This window comes from Armigeres subalbatus, chromosome 1, assembly GCF_024139115.2.
Source record: "Armigeres subalbatus isolate Guangzhou_Male chromosome 1, GZ_Asu_2, whole genome shotgun sequence".
NCBI lineage: Eukaryota > Metazoa > Arthropoda > Insecta > Diptera > Culicidae > Armigeres > Armigeres subalbatus.
Window position 1 is genome coordinate 250,566,511 of NC_085139.1, and position 15,457 is coordinate 250,581,967.

The following is a 15,457-nucleotide window of genomic DNA, read 5'->3' on the forward strand; positions in this document are numbered from 1 at the left end:
GGAAGCCTCCTTTCAAGAGGCCTGGAAGCCTCCTTTCAAGAGGCCTGGAAGCCTCCTTTCAAGAGGCCTGGAAGCCTCCTTTCAAGAGGCCTGAAAGCCTCCTTTCAAGAGGCCTGAAAGCCTCCTTTCAAGAGGCCTGGAAGCCTCCTTTCAAGAGGCCTGGAAGCCTCCTTTCAAGAGGCCTGGAAGCCTCCTTTCAAGAGGCCTGGAAGCCTCCTGTCAAGAGGCCTGGAAGCCTCCTTTCAAGAGGCCTGGAAGCCTCATTTCAAGAGGCTTGGAAGCCTCCTTTCAAGAGGCCTGAAAGCTTCCTTTCAAGAGGCCTGAAAGCCTCCTTTCAAGAGGCCTGAAAGCCTCCTTTCAAGAGGCCTGAAAGCCTCCTTTCAAGAGGCCTGAAAGCCTCCTTTCAAGAGGCCTGAAAGCCTCCTTTCAAGAGGCCTGAAAGCCTCCTTTCAAGAGGCCTGGAAGCCTCCTTTCAAGAGGCCTGGAAGCCTCCTTTCAAGAGGCCTGGAAGCCTCCTTTCAAGAGGCCTGGAAGCCTCCTTTCAAGAGGCCTGGAAGCCTCCTTTCAAGAGGCCTGGAAGCCTCCTTTCAAGAGGCCTGGAAGCCTCCTTTCAAGAGGCCTGGAAGCCTCCTTTCAAGAGGCCTGGAAGCCTCCTTTCAAGAGGCCTGGAAGCCTCCTGTCAAGAGGCCTGGAAGCCTCCTTTCAAGAGGCCTGGAAGCCTCCTTTCAAGAGGCCTGGAAGCCTCCTTTCAAGAGGCCTGGAAGCCTCCTTTCAAGAGGCCTGGAAGCCTCCTTTCAAGAGGCCTGGAAGCCTCCTTTCAAGAGGCCTGGAAGCCTCCTTTCAAGAGGCCTGGAAGCCTCCTTTCAAGAGGCCTGGAAGCCTCCTTTCAAGAGGCCTGGAAGCCTCCTTTCAAGAGGCCTGGAAGCCTCCTTTCAAGAGGCCTGGAAGCCTCCTTTCAAGAGGCCTGGAAGCCTCCTTTCAAGAGGCCTGGAAGCCTCCTTTCAAGAGGCCTGGAAGCCTCCTTTCAAGAGGCCTGGAAGCCTCCTTTCAAGAGGCCTGGAAGCCTCCTTTCAAGAGGCCTGGAAGCCTCCTTTCAAGAGGCCTGGAAGCCTCCTTTCAAGAGGCCTGGAAGCCTCCTTTCAAGAGGCCTGGAAGCCTCCTTTCAAGAGGCCTGGAAGCCTCCTTTCAAGAGGCCTGGAAGCCTCCTTTCAAGAGGCCTGGAGCCTCCTTTCAAGAGGCCTGGAAGCCTCCTTTCAAGAGGCCTGGAAGCCTCCTTTCAAGAGGCCTGGAAGCCTCCTTTCAAGAGGCCTGGAAGCCTCCTTTCAAGAGGCCTGGAAGCCTCCTTTCAAGAGGCCTGGAAGCCTCCTTTCAAGAGGCCTGGAAGCCTCCTTTCAAGAGGCCTGCCCAAGCAACACCTCTTGTTTCTCAGTGAGTAACAACAACTGTGGTGTGACTTTCTAAAGGTCTGACTTATGCACAAAGCGTCGTATTTGGAACTCCTTTGTGACACAAAAAGCGCAAGAGGTGGAGCTTATTTGCAACATCTTGCGGCTTCAATGAAAATAAAACAAAAAACCAACTGGGAATCGAACCATGAACCTTGAGACTTGCAACCTTCTACAATAACCATCACACCATCAATTCTATTTGGAGATTCTGCTACAAATGCACTACATGAACAACAAAGTCATTTTTAACTTCATTGTACCTTCTACGGAACATGCAGGGGACTGTCAAAAATAAAATACTGCTCAGCTGAGCTCAAAGTGTTTTGCAACATATCAGAAACATTGTCGTAACAGCAATGAAAGTGTTAATAATTCTGCAACTTATCTGTTTTGTTTCTGATATGAAACACATCGAATTTTAAACCATCCAAGAAGTCAGATGGGTAGAATATTGCGACGCCACTTAAACGGAAATGAAACATTGTGTTTTTCTGAAACTGGGAAGTGGCTTTAATGTGACTCGATGTATTGCCAGTATCTTCAATGCAATTTATTAGGAACAAACACCTATTTGAAAGATGTCTGGAAGCCTCCTTTCAAGAGGCCTTGAAGCCTCCTTTCAAGAGGCCTGGAAGCCTCCTTTCAAGAGGCCTGGAAGCCTCCTTTCAAGAGGCCTGGAAGCCTCCTTTCAAGAAGCCCGGAAGTCTCCTTTCAAGAGGCCCAGAAGCTTTCTTTCGAGATGCTCGAAAGTCTCTCTTCAAGGGGCTTGAAAGCCTACACACTTAAAATAAATCGCAGTTTTCTGTGAAATTTCACCGAAATCTCAACAGCAGAACTGTTCGGTGAATAATTTTACAAATTTTCGGTGATTTTGACAGTTGAACAAAGGAAAAATGATACGTTTATTTTCGGTTCCGTTCCGAGAGATTAGGAGAACGAGAGAAAAAATGGTTTTGAAGTATATGCCGAGGAAACTTGAAGTATGCCGGAAAAGCAATCACTATGACTGAAATAAGTGCTGGCCCTCGATACTTTAAATCAATAAATAGCGTATTTAAACTATGGTGAGCGAGGATTACTTATTGTCAAACAGATGATTAACCCTTTGGAAGATTCCATGGCCTAAAACATGCAGGTGAAGCTGCTTCCTCTGAGAAATATCGATAAAAAAAAATGCATGTTCGTTTCAATTTTGGAATCTGTTTCTTGCAAAATTCCTCGAAAACAAATTGATTCTTACATTGAATTATTGTTCAGTATAATAGCTCGCAGAAGATTACAATCTCTTCTCTATCAAGCTAAATATTGCGTTTGTTGAACCACTTTAACATGCTTCGGGTCAGTGAGTCGATGCTCATTCAACAACGAAATGATGACAAAAAAGAAGCTTGAAGCAACTTGACAGATTTATGTAGACATAGAACTCCAGCAAGTTGGGGAACTGCTAGTGTAGGTTCCGGCTGACTCGTCGAACAAGACTTGTGTTTGCATCACCTAATCCAGTGGATTGTGTACAAAAAAAAATCAATTAAACAGTGAAGTGACTACAAAAACATTGAATTGAACACGCGGCCCACAAGATTTTTCTCATGTTTACTGATCCATAACCAGATAGTAACAATTGTAAAAATCTTGTTCCTAAGGGGGTGCCTGATTTTGACCTTAGATTCTTAATTATTTGCAAGTACTTTTGAATGAATGGAACATATTGGGGATTCACCGGTATAGAACTCAATGTAAAATCAATATTGCTCATTTGAAAACAAAAAAAAATCTATAGAATTATTTGTGGGTGTTGATCAATGCTGATTGTTCGAACTCTAAGAATTCACGCTTCTCTATACGACAATAGAACTCATAATAGTTCACAATATATTTCTCGAACATTCTCACGGAATAAGGAAATGGAACATTTGTGCAGGACCTCCGAGAACACATCAATCACACAAACAAAACAATGCAAAAGCTGTGTTCGATTTTGTTCGGTTCCTATAGTGCCAGTTCATCAATGCGCTCTTATTCTCCGGTTCCGCCCTGAATGAATTCCATTGTGGTGGCGATTATTGCGCCAAAAGCGCGCTATGTATTGACAAATTTGTGTCGGTCACAAATCATCGCCTAGCCGAAAACCGCGTCGCCGCCGCCACGGCTGATTGAAAGATAGAGGGCAACGATGTCACAGGTTGCGGTCGAGATCACGCCGCGGCATCACCAAATGGATGATGAATGACGACGAGCAGAGCAAAGGTGCGTCGAAGACAACGAAAAAAAACAGCCGCATTGATTTACGGACAACGACACCGATAATGACAGTCGGAATTAACGGCTTATAATATTTTTTCGAACAGGTAGAAAATCATGAGTCCAATCCTATGATGGCACGCGATTATTAAATCTCCCACGGATCACCATCACCACCAGAGCAACATCTGGACCAAGTAAGTGGTAGCGACAAACGCTGATCGTTTTTGTCCGCTTGCTTCGGTGATGTGTCCGACGGGTGGTGTTCATCTTCACGTCGCTCTCATCGGGCGATTGCGTTGGTTGGTTCCCTGGTTGCCAAAGGTCGATCATGAGAGCTGGTTCTGATTTTGTGTGTGTTTTTTTGTGGGAATGCGATGATACGGATATTATTATTGTACGAAGTCTCCTATTCCGAAAGCTTGATCTTCGCCAGTACATCATTCTGCATAAGGCAAGATCAAGGCCACCAGGGAGGATAATGGTATTTTTGAATGTTGGCTGATGTCTGTGGAAAAACGTCCGGATAATCTTCCAAAATGATGTAGTTCTGCTACAACAAGGCGGAATCCAGCAAAATGATAGCAAAGAAGAGATCAAATCTAGGAACTTTTTTCTTCAAATAGTCCTAACTGTGTTTGACCTTGAAATTTGGAACGACTTATACTCTTTCAAATTAACATATTTCGTGTAACTGACGTTACTATCTGATATATCGGATTTTTTTTGTAGGGCACATAAGTTTACCAAAATAGTTCAAACAGTTCAGAAAATCAAGGTCAGAATCAACTACGCCCATTTGAAGCTATTCTGAATAGAAATACGATCGCAATCGCAGATTAAATAACTCATGCGTATAATGAATTGTTTCAATAAATTTGACCTTTTTCTGAAGGAAAGATGTTATTATTATGATAAATAGGTGGACGATTTACACAACAAACATATTAGAATCCTTATTCAAAACTCTTTCAATTAATAATTGACTGGTGCTGTCGGATGACAGATTGCTCCGTCTCGTTCGCTTGCTCGGTAGACGCCGGTCACTCGAAAGATTGTGTCAGACGACGAACCCACTGATGCGCTTCAGGGTTGTATAGGCGGAGACGTCAATGGAATCAGGTGAATACAAAAGACCGAGATGATCTTTGTACTGAAAAAATATACGACACAGAAAATTCACGCGTAAAGGAATATAGGCCTTATGCCCACAAATTACCATCCAGTGAAGAGGTTCGAATGAGATAACAGAAGCAGGCAAGCTAGTCCAAGAACTCGAAGATCAGTGCGATCTAGAGATGGAAAATATGGCGATCTTATTAAGGAAAAGGTACGCCGCTAGTTCACAGACATCGACTTTAAGGGTAACTGTGGCTGAGCCCAAAATGTAAGGATTTCCCAACCACCCCAGTCAACTAGGGGAACTGTACCGGTTTTGGCCATGTTCCTAATTTGGCCAATTTTGCAAATAACTGCAAAAATAAAGCAAATCGCGAGGGTTTTATTAGTTCCAACAAGAGATATATCCCTCACGATTCAACGCTGCTTTAAACTGATTGATTATTTTGGAAAAATATGTATTTTTCATGGTTGGCCAAATTAGGCACTAAGTTGGCCAAAACCGGTGCATTTCCCCTATTAGAAAAATTTCGATAAAGGTTTATTTTTTTATTTCAAAACATTGTCTTGTAAATAATATGCATGGAGATGAGTAAATCAAAGATAATTGAATACTGACCCACCCAAATGAACAAATTTAAACATTTTGCAATCCACCTGATCGAAACAAAATGTTGAATAATATGTTAAGAATATGCTCTGAAGTAAAATCCATGATCTTAGGGTTCGGAACCCTACATCTTGGAGGCATGAAGGCTATTTTTAAAAGCTCAGTTGCTTCGTTGCATGAGGATTGGAAGCATCCTTCTACGCTTCTCGAAAGCCTCCTTTCAAGACGCTCGGAAGCATCTACTCGAGAAGCCCGAGAGGCCCGGAAGCCTCCTTTCAAGAGGCCCGGAAGCATCGTTTCAAGATGCCCGGAAGCCTCCTTTCAAGAGGCCCGGAAGCTTCCTTTCAAGAGGCCCGGAAGCCTCCTTTCAAGAGGCCCGGAAGCCTCCTTTCAAGAGGCCCGGAAGCCTCCTTTCAAGAGGCCCGGAAGCCTCCTTTCAAGAGGCCCGGAAGCCTCCTTTCAAGAGGCCCGGAAGCCTCCTTTCAAGAGGCCAGGAAGCCTCCTTTCAAGAGGCCCGGAAGCCTCCTTTCAAGAGGCCCGGAAGCCTCCTTTCAAGAGGCCCGGAAGCCTCCTTTCAAGAGGCCCGGAAGCCTCCTTTCAAGAGGCCCGGAAGCCTCCTTTCAAGAGGCCCGGAAGCCTCCTTTCAAGAGGCCCGACCCCCCCTTTCAAGAGGCCCGCAAGCCTCCTTTCAAGAGGCCCGGAAGCCTCCTTTCAAGAGGCCCGGAAGCCTCCTTTCAAGAGGCCCGAAAGCCTTGTTTCAAGAGGCCCGGAAGCCTCCTTTCAAGAGGCCCGGAAGCCTCCTTTCAAGAGGCCCGGAAGCCTCCTTTCAAGAGGCCTGGAAGCCTCCTTTCAAGAGGCCCGGAAGCCTCCTTTCAAGAGGCCCGGAAGCCTCTTTTCAAGAGGCCCGGAAGCCTCCTTTCAAGAGGCTCGGAAGCCTTCTTTCAAGAGACTCGGAAGCCTCATTTCAAGAGGCTCGGAAGCCTCCTTTCGAGAGGCCCGGAAACTTCCACTCAAGAGGCTCGGAAGCTTCCTGTCAAGAGGCCCAGAAGCCTCCTTTCAAAAGGCCCGGTAGCCTCCTTTCAAGAGGCCCGGAAGCCTCCTTTCAAGAGGCCCGGAAGCCTCTTTTCAAGAGGCCCGGAAGCTTCCTTTCAAGAGGCTCGGAAGCCTCCTTTCAAGAGGCCTCGGAAGCCTCCTTTCAAGAGGCTCGGAAGCCTCCTTTCAAGAAGCCCGGAAGCCTCCTTTCAAGAGGCCCGGAAGCCTCCTTTAAAGAGGCTCGAAGGCCTCCTTTCAAGAGGCTCGGAGGCCTCCTTCCAAGAGGCTCGGAGGCCTCCTTTCAAGAGGCTCGGAAGCCTCCTTTCAAGAGGCTCGGAAGCCTCCTTTCAAGAGGCTCGGAAGCCTCCTTTCAAAAGGCTCGGAAGCCTCCTTTCAAGAGGCTCGGAAGCCTCCTTTCAAGAGGCTCGGAAGCCTCCTTTCAAGAGGTTTGGAAGCCTCCTTTCAAGAGGTTCGGAAGCCTCCTTTCAAGAGGCTCGGAAGCCTCCTTTCAAGAGGCTCTGAAGCCTCTTTTCAAGAGGCTCTGAAGCCTCCTTTCAAGAGGCTCGGAAGCCTCCTTTCAAGAGGCTCGGAAGCCTCCTTTCAAGAGGCTCGGAAGCCTCCGTTCAAGAGGATCGGAGGCCTGCTTTTAAGAAGCTCGGAAGCTCCTTTTAAGAGGTTAGGAAGTCTCCTTTCAAGAGGCTCGGAAGCCTCCTTTCAAGAGGCTCGGAAGCCTCCTTTCAAGAGGCTCGGAAGCCTCCTTTCAAGAGGCTCGGAAGCCTCCTTTCAAGAGGTTCGGAAGCCTCCTTTCAAGAGGCTCGGAAGCCTCCTTTCAAAAGGGTCGGAAGCCTCCTCTCAAGAGGCTCGGAAGCCTCCTTTCAAGAGGCTCGGAAGCCTCCTTTCAAGAGGCTCGGAAGCCTCCTTTCAAGAGGCTCGGAAGCCTCCTTTCAAGAGGCTCGGAAGCCTCCTTTCAAGAGGCCCGGAAGCCTCCTTTCAAGAGGTTCCGGAAGCCTTCTTTCAAGAGGCCCGGAAGCCTCCTTTCAAGAGGCCCGGAAGCCTCGTTTAAAGAGGCCCGGAAGCCTTGTTTGAAGAGTCCCGGAAGGCTCCTTTCAAGAGGCCCCTAGCCGTACTAGAGGTACGGAAGCCTCCTTCCAAGAGGCCCGGAAGTCTCCTTTCAAGAGGCCCGGAAGCCTCCTTTCAAGAGGCCCGGAAGCCTCCTTTCAAGAGGCCTGTAAGCCTCCTTTCAAGAGGCCCGTAAGCCTCCTTTCAAGAGGCCCGGAAGCATCCTTTCAAGAGGCCCGGAAGCCTCCTTTCAAGAGGCCCGAAAGCCTCCTTTCAAGAGGCCCGGAAACCTCCTTTCAAGAGGCTCGGAAGCCTCCTTCTAAGAGGCTCGGAAGCCTCCATTCAAGAGGCCCGGAAGCCTCCTTTCAAGAGGCTCGGAAGCCTCCTTTCAAGAGGCTCGGAAGCCTCCTTTCAAGAGGCTCGGAAGCCTCCTTTCAAGAGGCTCGGAAGCCTCCTTTCAAGAGGCTCGGAAGCCTTCTTTCAAGAGGCTTGGAAACTCCTTTCAAGAGGCTCGGAATCCTTCTTTCAAGAGACTTGGAAGGCTCCTCAATTTTCTAAATGATGACCAATGCCCCAAAAACTGTAGGAATTGTCTGACCGATTGCAGAAAACAGAACCAATTTCCGATGCAAGAACCTGCTGAGAACCATTATTTTGAAAATTTAGTTTTCCATGAAATTGGCGGTCAGGTAGTAAATGTCGAAAAAAAAAGTTCTATAAAGAAATACAAGTTTACATTGTTAAAAAATACAAAAATTCCATTCATTATCCATATTAGCGATAAACAACGGCAAAATTTTCTGCAAAATTAATATTACACAAAAAAATGAACAATGAGCAATTAAAAATTGGAAAATTTCCATGAAAACTAGAAGGAAAACAATAATAAACGCTTTTAAACAAGGGTTCATCTATGAAAAATCCTCAGTTTTGTTTCTCATTAAATGGAAATTTTCATATGTTTTAATGCTCTTTCTATTGTGTGTCAAATGTTTATTTTTATAGGTGTTGCGTACATAACCGAAACGGACACTGATCAGCGGAATCTATGCAGTGAAACACTCGCGGGCTACGTAAACAAACACCCTTTATTTCAAACGAAACTAAAACTCTCGCTTTATTCGAGTGTACGCGATCGCGGTTTATTTACAACTAAAACTCTGCCGTATCTACGTTTCTATGCTACAGTGGTAGCTGATTCGAGCAGGTCCGAAGTGGACTGTCGATCGGTTGATGAGCAATTGTATTTGTGACTATCTTACACACTAACTCAACTTAATTACACGGCAGAGTGCGTTCAATGCTGCTCATTAAATGTGGATCGCGTGGTGGCTCTAGAACAACAAATACTCGAAATCAATTTCATGCGCAAACAATAGGGAAAAAACCTTTTCTTGAAAAGTTCAGCGATTATTGTTTGCTTCATTCATTTGAAATGTTGTAACTTATTGATGGACCGACAAACCACTACCTACGGTTGACAGCTTTAACAACAATCAACACAACAACAACGATTTGTGTTAAAATAGCATTGGCGTTCCACAATTCATGTTTTCTTCTGCTCTGCAATAAGAAAATACACCCGCAGTTTCTCGTTCAACAACCGACGAAAAATCTTTAAAAAATCAGCATTTGAAAAGTGGTCACCAGCAACCAACAATTCAACACAGCTATTTTAATTCATTCTTTCTCGGAAAAAGTTCTTGTGTTCGAAATTTTGAAAGGTCAGAAGAACGATCACCGAGCAATGTGAATCTCATTAGTGAAGTATGAAATATGGCAAAAATCTAACCAGCATTATAAATTATTGGTCAACATGATCTCAATAAAGAACCGCCATCCTCAGCCACATTTTTCTGTGAATCTTCCTCCAAGAATTTAGAGCTCCAATATGTTTCACACAACAAAACGCATCAATGACACGAACACTTGGTGTTGATCTACCGCGCCGCGCCGCCACAACGTCCAACAAAATTGTCAAATGCCTAAATTAGCATATTTTAGAAGTTTGAGAAAATATGCAAATGCGCAAGACAGGCGATCGTTCTCCGGGGATAAGGCAGACAATCTGAAAACACCCATCTCGTGAGTGCTGCTGATCTGTGCCCATGCGATGGCTAATCCGGTTCTTTTTGGGAATCGGGTTTTAGCGAGGTTTTTTTCCCCTAATGAAATCCGTTTGGTTTTGCTCCAAAATTCAAAATTTTGCACCGAATTATTTGTCGCCAAGCTTTGCTGTTCAATTTGGTTAAGGGTGGGGGACTTTATAAACCGGTTTCTGGCCCTCAAACGCTTTCAATTTGATAAATAAATTATTCAAAACCGATACTAGAAAATGCTCGCATTCTAAAATTTGATGAGACTTTGAAGTTTTAGGCTGCGCACTTGTCCGATCGACGTGACGGCAGACAGAATGACTCAATAGGTGTGACATTTTGAACCTGAAAAGCAGCAATGAAGCAGACAAGAGCCATTATCATTCATCAACAGAAAATCTCTTCACGATTTTGAAGAGCATCATAAGTTATCCCGCTCATAATCGCGTCTTCCACGATGGAAAATACCTACTGACAATATTTTTTTTCCTATATCGTACAGAAGATGTTTGATTGGCTTGGGGCTTCAAGCGGGTTTGCTTCTTTATGCGAATTTTTATGCTGTTATAAAAGCTAACGGTAGGTTCGGATTAAATTCTGACTATTCTATTGTAGACATAAAAGCATCACGAGAAGCAAATGAATGCAAAATAAAACTTGAACTTAAACAAAATAAAACAATATAAAACTCGGGATTCCATCCGGAATTCGTTCGGGAATCCGGTAGGGATTTCATCCGGAATCCGGTAAGGATTCCATCCGGAATCCGGTGGGGATTCCATCCGGAATCCGGTGGGGATTCCATCCGGAATCCGGTGGGGATTCCATCCGGAATCCGGTGGGGATTCCATCCGGAATCCGGTAGGATGCCATCCGGAATCCGGTAGGGATTCCATCCGGAATCCGGTAGGGATTCCATCCGGAATCCGGTAGGGATTCCATCCGGAATCCGGTGGGGATTCCATCCGGAATCCGGTGGGGATTCCATCCGGAATCCGGTAGGGATTCCATCCGGAATCCGGTAGGGATTCCATCCGGAATCCGGTAGGGATTCCATCCGGAATCCGGTAGGGATTCCATCCGGAATCCGGTCAGGATTCCATCCGGAATCCGGTCAGGATTCCATCCGGAATCCGGTAGGGATTCCATCCGGAATCCGGTAGGGATTCCATCCGGAATCCGGTAGGGATTCCATCCGGAATCCGGTAGGGATTCCATCCGGAATCCGGTAGGGATTCCATCCGGAATCCGGTAGGGATTCCATCCGGAATCCGGTAAGGATTCCATCCGGAATCCGGTAGGGATTCCATCCGGAATCCGGTAGGGATTCCATCCGGAATCCGGTAGGGATTCCATCCGGAATCCGGTAGGGATTCCATCCGGAATCCGGTAGGGATTCCATCCGGAATCCGGTAGGGATTCCATCCGGAATCCGGTAGGATTCCATCCGGAATCCGGTAAGGATTCCATCCGGAATCCGGTAGGGATTCCATCCGGAATCCGGTAGAGATTCCATCCGAATCCGGTAGAGGTTGGAATCCGGTAGGGATTCCATCCGGAATCCGGTAGGGATTCCATCCGGAATCCGGTAGGGATTCCATCCGGAATCCGGTAGGGATTCCATCCGGAATCCGGTAGGGATTCCATCCGGAATCCGGTAGGGATTCCATCCGGAATCCGGTAGGGATTCCATCCGGAATCCGGTAGGGATTCCATCCGGAATCCGGTAGGGATTCCATCCGGAATCCGGTAGGGATTCTATCCGGAATCCGGTAGGGATTCCATCCGGAATCCGGTAGGGATTCCATCCGGAATCCGGTAGGGATTCTATCCGGAATCCGGTAGGGATTCCATCCGGAATCCGGTAGAGTTCCATCCGGAATCCGGTAGGATTCCATCCGGAATCCGGTAGGGATTCCATCCGGAATCCGGTAGAGTTCCATCCGGAATCCGGTAGGATTCCATCCGGAATCCGGTAGGGATTCCATCCGGAATCCGGTAGGGATTCCATCCGGAATCCGGTAGGATTCCATCCGGAATCCGGTAGAGTTCCATCCGGAATCCGGTAGGGATTCCATCCGGAATCCGGTAGGGATTCCATCCGGAATCCGGTAGGATTCCATTCAGAATCCAGTAGGGATTTCATCCCGAATCCGGAAGGAATTCCATCCCGAATCCCGAAGGAATTCCATCCCGAATCCGGTAGGGATTGCATCCGGAATCCGGTAGGCATTCCATCCGGAATCCGGTAGGCATTTCATTTGAAATCCGGTATGGATTCCATCCGGAATCCGGTAGGGATTCCATCCGGAATCCGGTAGGGATTCCATCCGGAATCCGGTAGAGTTCCATCCGGAATCGGTAGGATTCCATCCGGAATCCGGTAGGGATTCCATCCGGAATCCGGTAGGGATTCCTTCCGGAATCCGGTAGAAATTCCATCCGGAATCCGGTAGAGTTCCATCCGGAATCCGGTAGGGATTCCATCCGGAATCCGGTAGGATTCCATCCGGAATCCGGTAGGGATTCCATCCGGAATCGGTAGGGATTCCATCCGGAATCCGGTAGAGTTCCATCCGGAATCCGGTAGGGATTCCTCCGGAATCCGGTAGGATTCCTTCCGGAATCGGATTCCGAATCCGGTAGGATTCCTTCCGGAATCCGGTAGGGATTCCATCCGGAATCCGGTAGGATTCCATTCCGGAATCCGGTAGGACCTTCCGGAATCCAGATTCCATCCGGAATCCGGTAGGATTCCATCCGGAATCCGGTAGGATTCCATCCGGAATCCGGTGGGGATTCCATCCGGAATCCGGTGGGGATGCCATCCGGAATCCGGTGGGGATTCCATCCGGAATCCGGTGTAGATTCCATCCGGAATCCGGTGGAGGTTCCATCGGGAATCCGGTGGGGATTCCATCCGGAATCCGGTGGGGATTGCATCTGGAATCCGGAAGGGATTCCATCCGGAATCCGGAATCCATCCATCCGTAATCCGGTGGGGTTTCCATCCGGAATCCGTGAAGGATCCCATCCGGAATCCGGTAGGGATTCCATCCGGAATCCGGTAGGGATTCCATCCGGAATCCGGTAGAGTTCCATCCGGAATCCGGTAGGGATTCCATCAGGACTCCGGTAGGGATTCCATCCGGAATCCGGTAGGGATTCCATCCGGAATGCGGTAAGGATTCCATCCGGAATCCGGTAGGGATTCCATCCGGAATCCGGTAGGGATTCCATCCGGAATCCGGTAGGGATTCCATCCGGAATCCGGTAGGGATTCCATTCGGAATCCGGTGGGAATTATATTCGGAATCCGGTAGGGATTCCATTCGGAATCCGGTAGGGATTCCATTCGGAATCCGGTAGGGATTCCATTCGGAATCCGGTAGGGATTCCATTCTAAATCCGACAGGGATTCCATCCGGAATCCGGTAGGGATTCCATCCGGAATCCGGTATGGATTCCATCCGGAATCCGGTGGGGATTCCATCCGGAATCCGGTGGGGATTCCATCCGGAATCCGGTGGGGATTCCATCCGGAATCCGGTGGGGATTCCATCCGGAGTCGGGTGGGGATTCCATCCGCAATCCGGTGGGGATTCCATCCGGAATCCGGTGGGGATTCCATCCGGAATCCGGTGGGGATTCCATCCGGAATCCGGTGGGGATTCCATCCGGAATCCGGTGGGGATTCCATCCGGAATCCGGTGGGGATTCCATCCGGAATCCGGTGGGGATTCCATCCGGAATCCGGTAAAGATTCCATTCGAGATCCGGTAAAGATTCCATTCGGAATCCGGTAGAGATTCCATTCAGAATCCAGTAGGGATTTCATCCCGAATCCGGAAGGAATTCCATCCCGAATCCCGAAGGAATTCCATCCGGAATCCGGTAGGGATTCTATCCGGAATCCGGAATCTGGTAGGGTTCCATCCGGAATCCGGTAGGGATTCCATCCGGAATCCGGTAGGGATTCCATCCGGAATCCGGTAGGGATTCCATCCGGAATCCGGTAGGGATTCCATCCGGAATCCGGTAGGGATTCCATCCGGAATCCGGTAGGGATTCCATCCGGAATCCGGTAGGGATTCCATCCGGAATCCGGTAGGGATTCCATCCGGAATCCGGTAGGGTTCCATCCGGAATCCGGTAGGGATTCCATCCTGAATCCGGTAGGGATTCCATCCGGAATCCGTTCGGAATTCCATTCGAAATCCGGTAGGGATTCCATCCGGAATCCGGTAGGGATTCCGTCCGGAATCCGGTAGGGATTCCATCCGGAATCCGGTAGGGATTCCATCCGGAATCCGGTAGGGATTCCATCCGGAATCCGGTAGGGATTCCATCCGGAATCCGGTAGGGATTCCATCCGGAATCCGGTAGGGATTCCATCCGGAATCCGGTAGAGATTCCATCCGGAATCCGGTAGGGATTCCATCCGGAATCCGGTAGGGATTCCATCCGGAATCCGGTAGGGATTCCATCCGGAATCCGGTAGGGATTCCATCCGGAATCCGGTAGAGATTCCATCCGGAATCCGGTAGGGATTCCATCCGGGATTCGTTCGGGATTCCATCCGGAATCCGTTCTAGATTCCATCCGGAATCCGGAATCCGTTCGGGATTCCATCCGGAATCCGTTTGGGATTCCATCCGGAATCCGTTTGGGATTCCATCCGGAATCCGTTCGGGATTCCATCCGGAATCCGTTCGGGATTCCATCCGGAATCCGTTCGGGATTCCATCCGGAATCCGTTCGGGATTCCATCCGGAATCCTTTCGGGATTCCATCCGGAATATGTTCGGGATTCCATCCGGAATATGTTCGGGATTCCATCCGGAATATGTTCGGGATTCCATCCGGAATCCGTAATCCGGATATTCGTTCGGCATTCCATCCGGAATCTATTCGGATTCCGGTGGGAATTTCATTTGGAATCCGGAAGGGGTTACACCCGGAATCTTTCCGGATTCCGCTGGTGTCCATCCGGAATCCGTTCTGGATTACAACCAGAATTCGATGTGGTCTCTATACGCACTTCGTTGTGGATTCGGACTCCATCCGAAATCTTAAGAAAAACCCCATAAATGTTTAGGTTTTGGAAAAGTGAAGAAAAGAGATCAAATTCTCTTAGTCTTGCAGGAACATTCCACTGAAACAAAATTATGTACCTACGAGGTAGAAACACATTGTATGGATCAATGTTGCACGACACCATAATAAATCTTGCATGGCATAAAAAATGTAAATACATTGAAATGGCACGACGGACGGAATAGAATATGGATAAAATGGAAAAAGAAAGAGGAAAATGAGAAAATGCTTCCAGACGCTTCTCATGAGACCAGTAGAACTTTTTTTTCAAGTATTCGTTTAACAAATGTGAAAAATAATAAAACCATGGGTTTGTTAATAATCAGTTTTTGTGCAACTAACAGATAACGAATAGGGATACAAATTCAAAAGGACAATATATTTTAAAAAATAGTGGATAGTGGGAGAATGTAAATAAAAGCAATTCGAGATAATTTATTAAAATTTTGTATAAAATAACTTTTTCACTAATTGTTTACTAGCGTCGTTTGTCTTAAATAAGACATTAAAGACTAGTCATTAAAATCAACTTAGGTATCTATCATTGTTTGTCAAAGTTTTCTAACTAGACATTCCCGTTGCCTACACTTGAATAATCAATCAAAACCGAATACCAGGAATTAATTTGATGTAGGAACAATTCCACGTCTTTAAGACACTGCTAATCGACCATTTGTTCGCAGTCAATTTCTGATCAAATACTTCCCACAATGACATTTTCCACATTTTTTATACGCAAATAAAGCCACTATTCC

General features: G+C 47.4%; 1 protein-coding gene across 1 annotated transcript in view; it reads right to left on the reverse strand.

Annotated features, from left to right (window-relative positions):
• Positions 1 to 15,457, reverse strand: part of LOC134206598 (protein gone early) — a 280,343-nt gene that overhangs the window by 44,167 nt on the left and 220,719 nt on the right. The window lies entirely within an intron of this gene.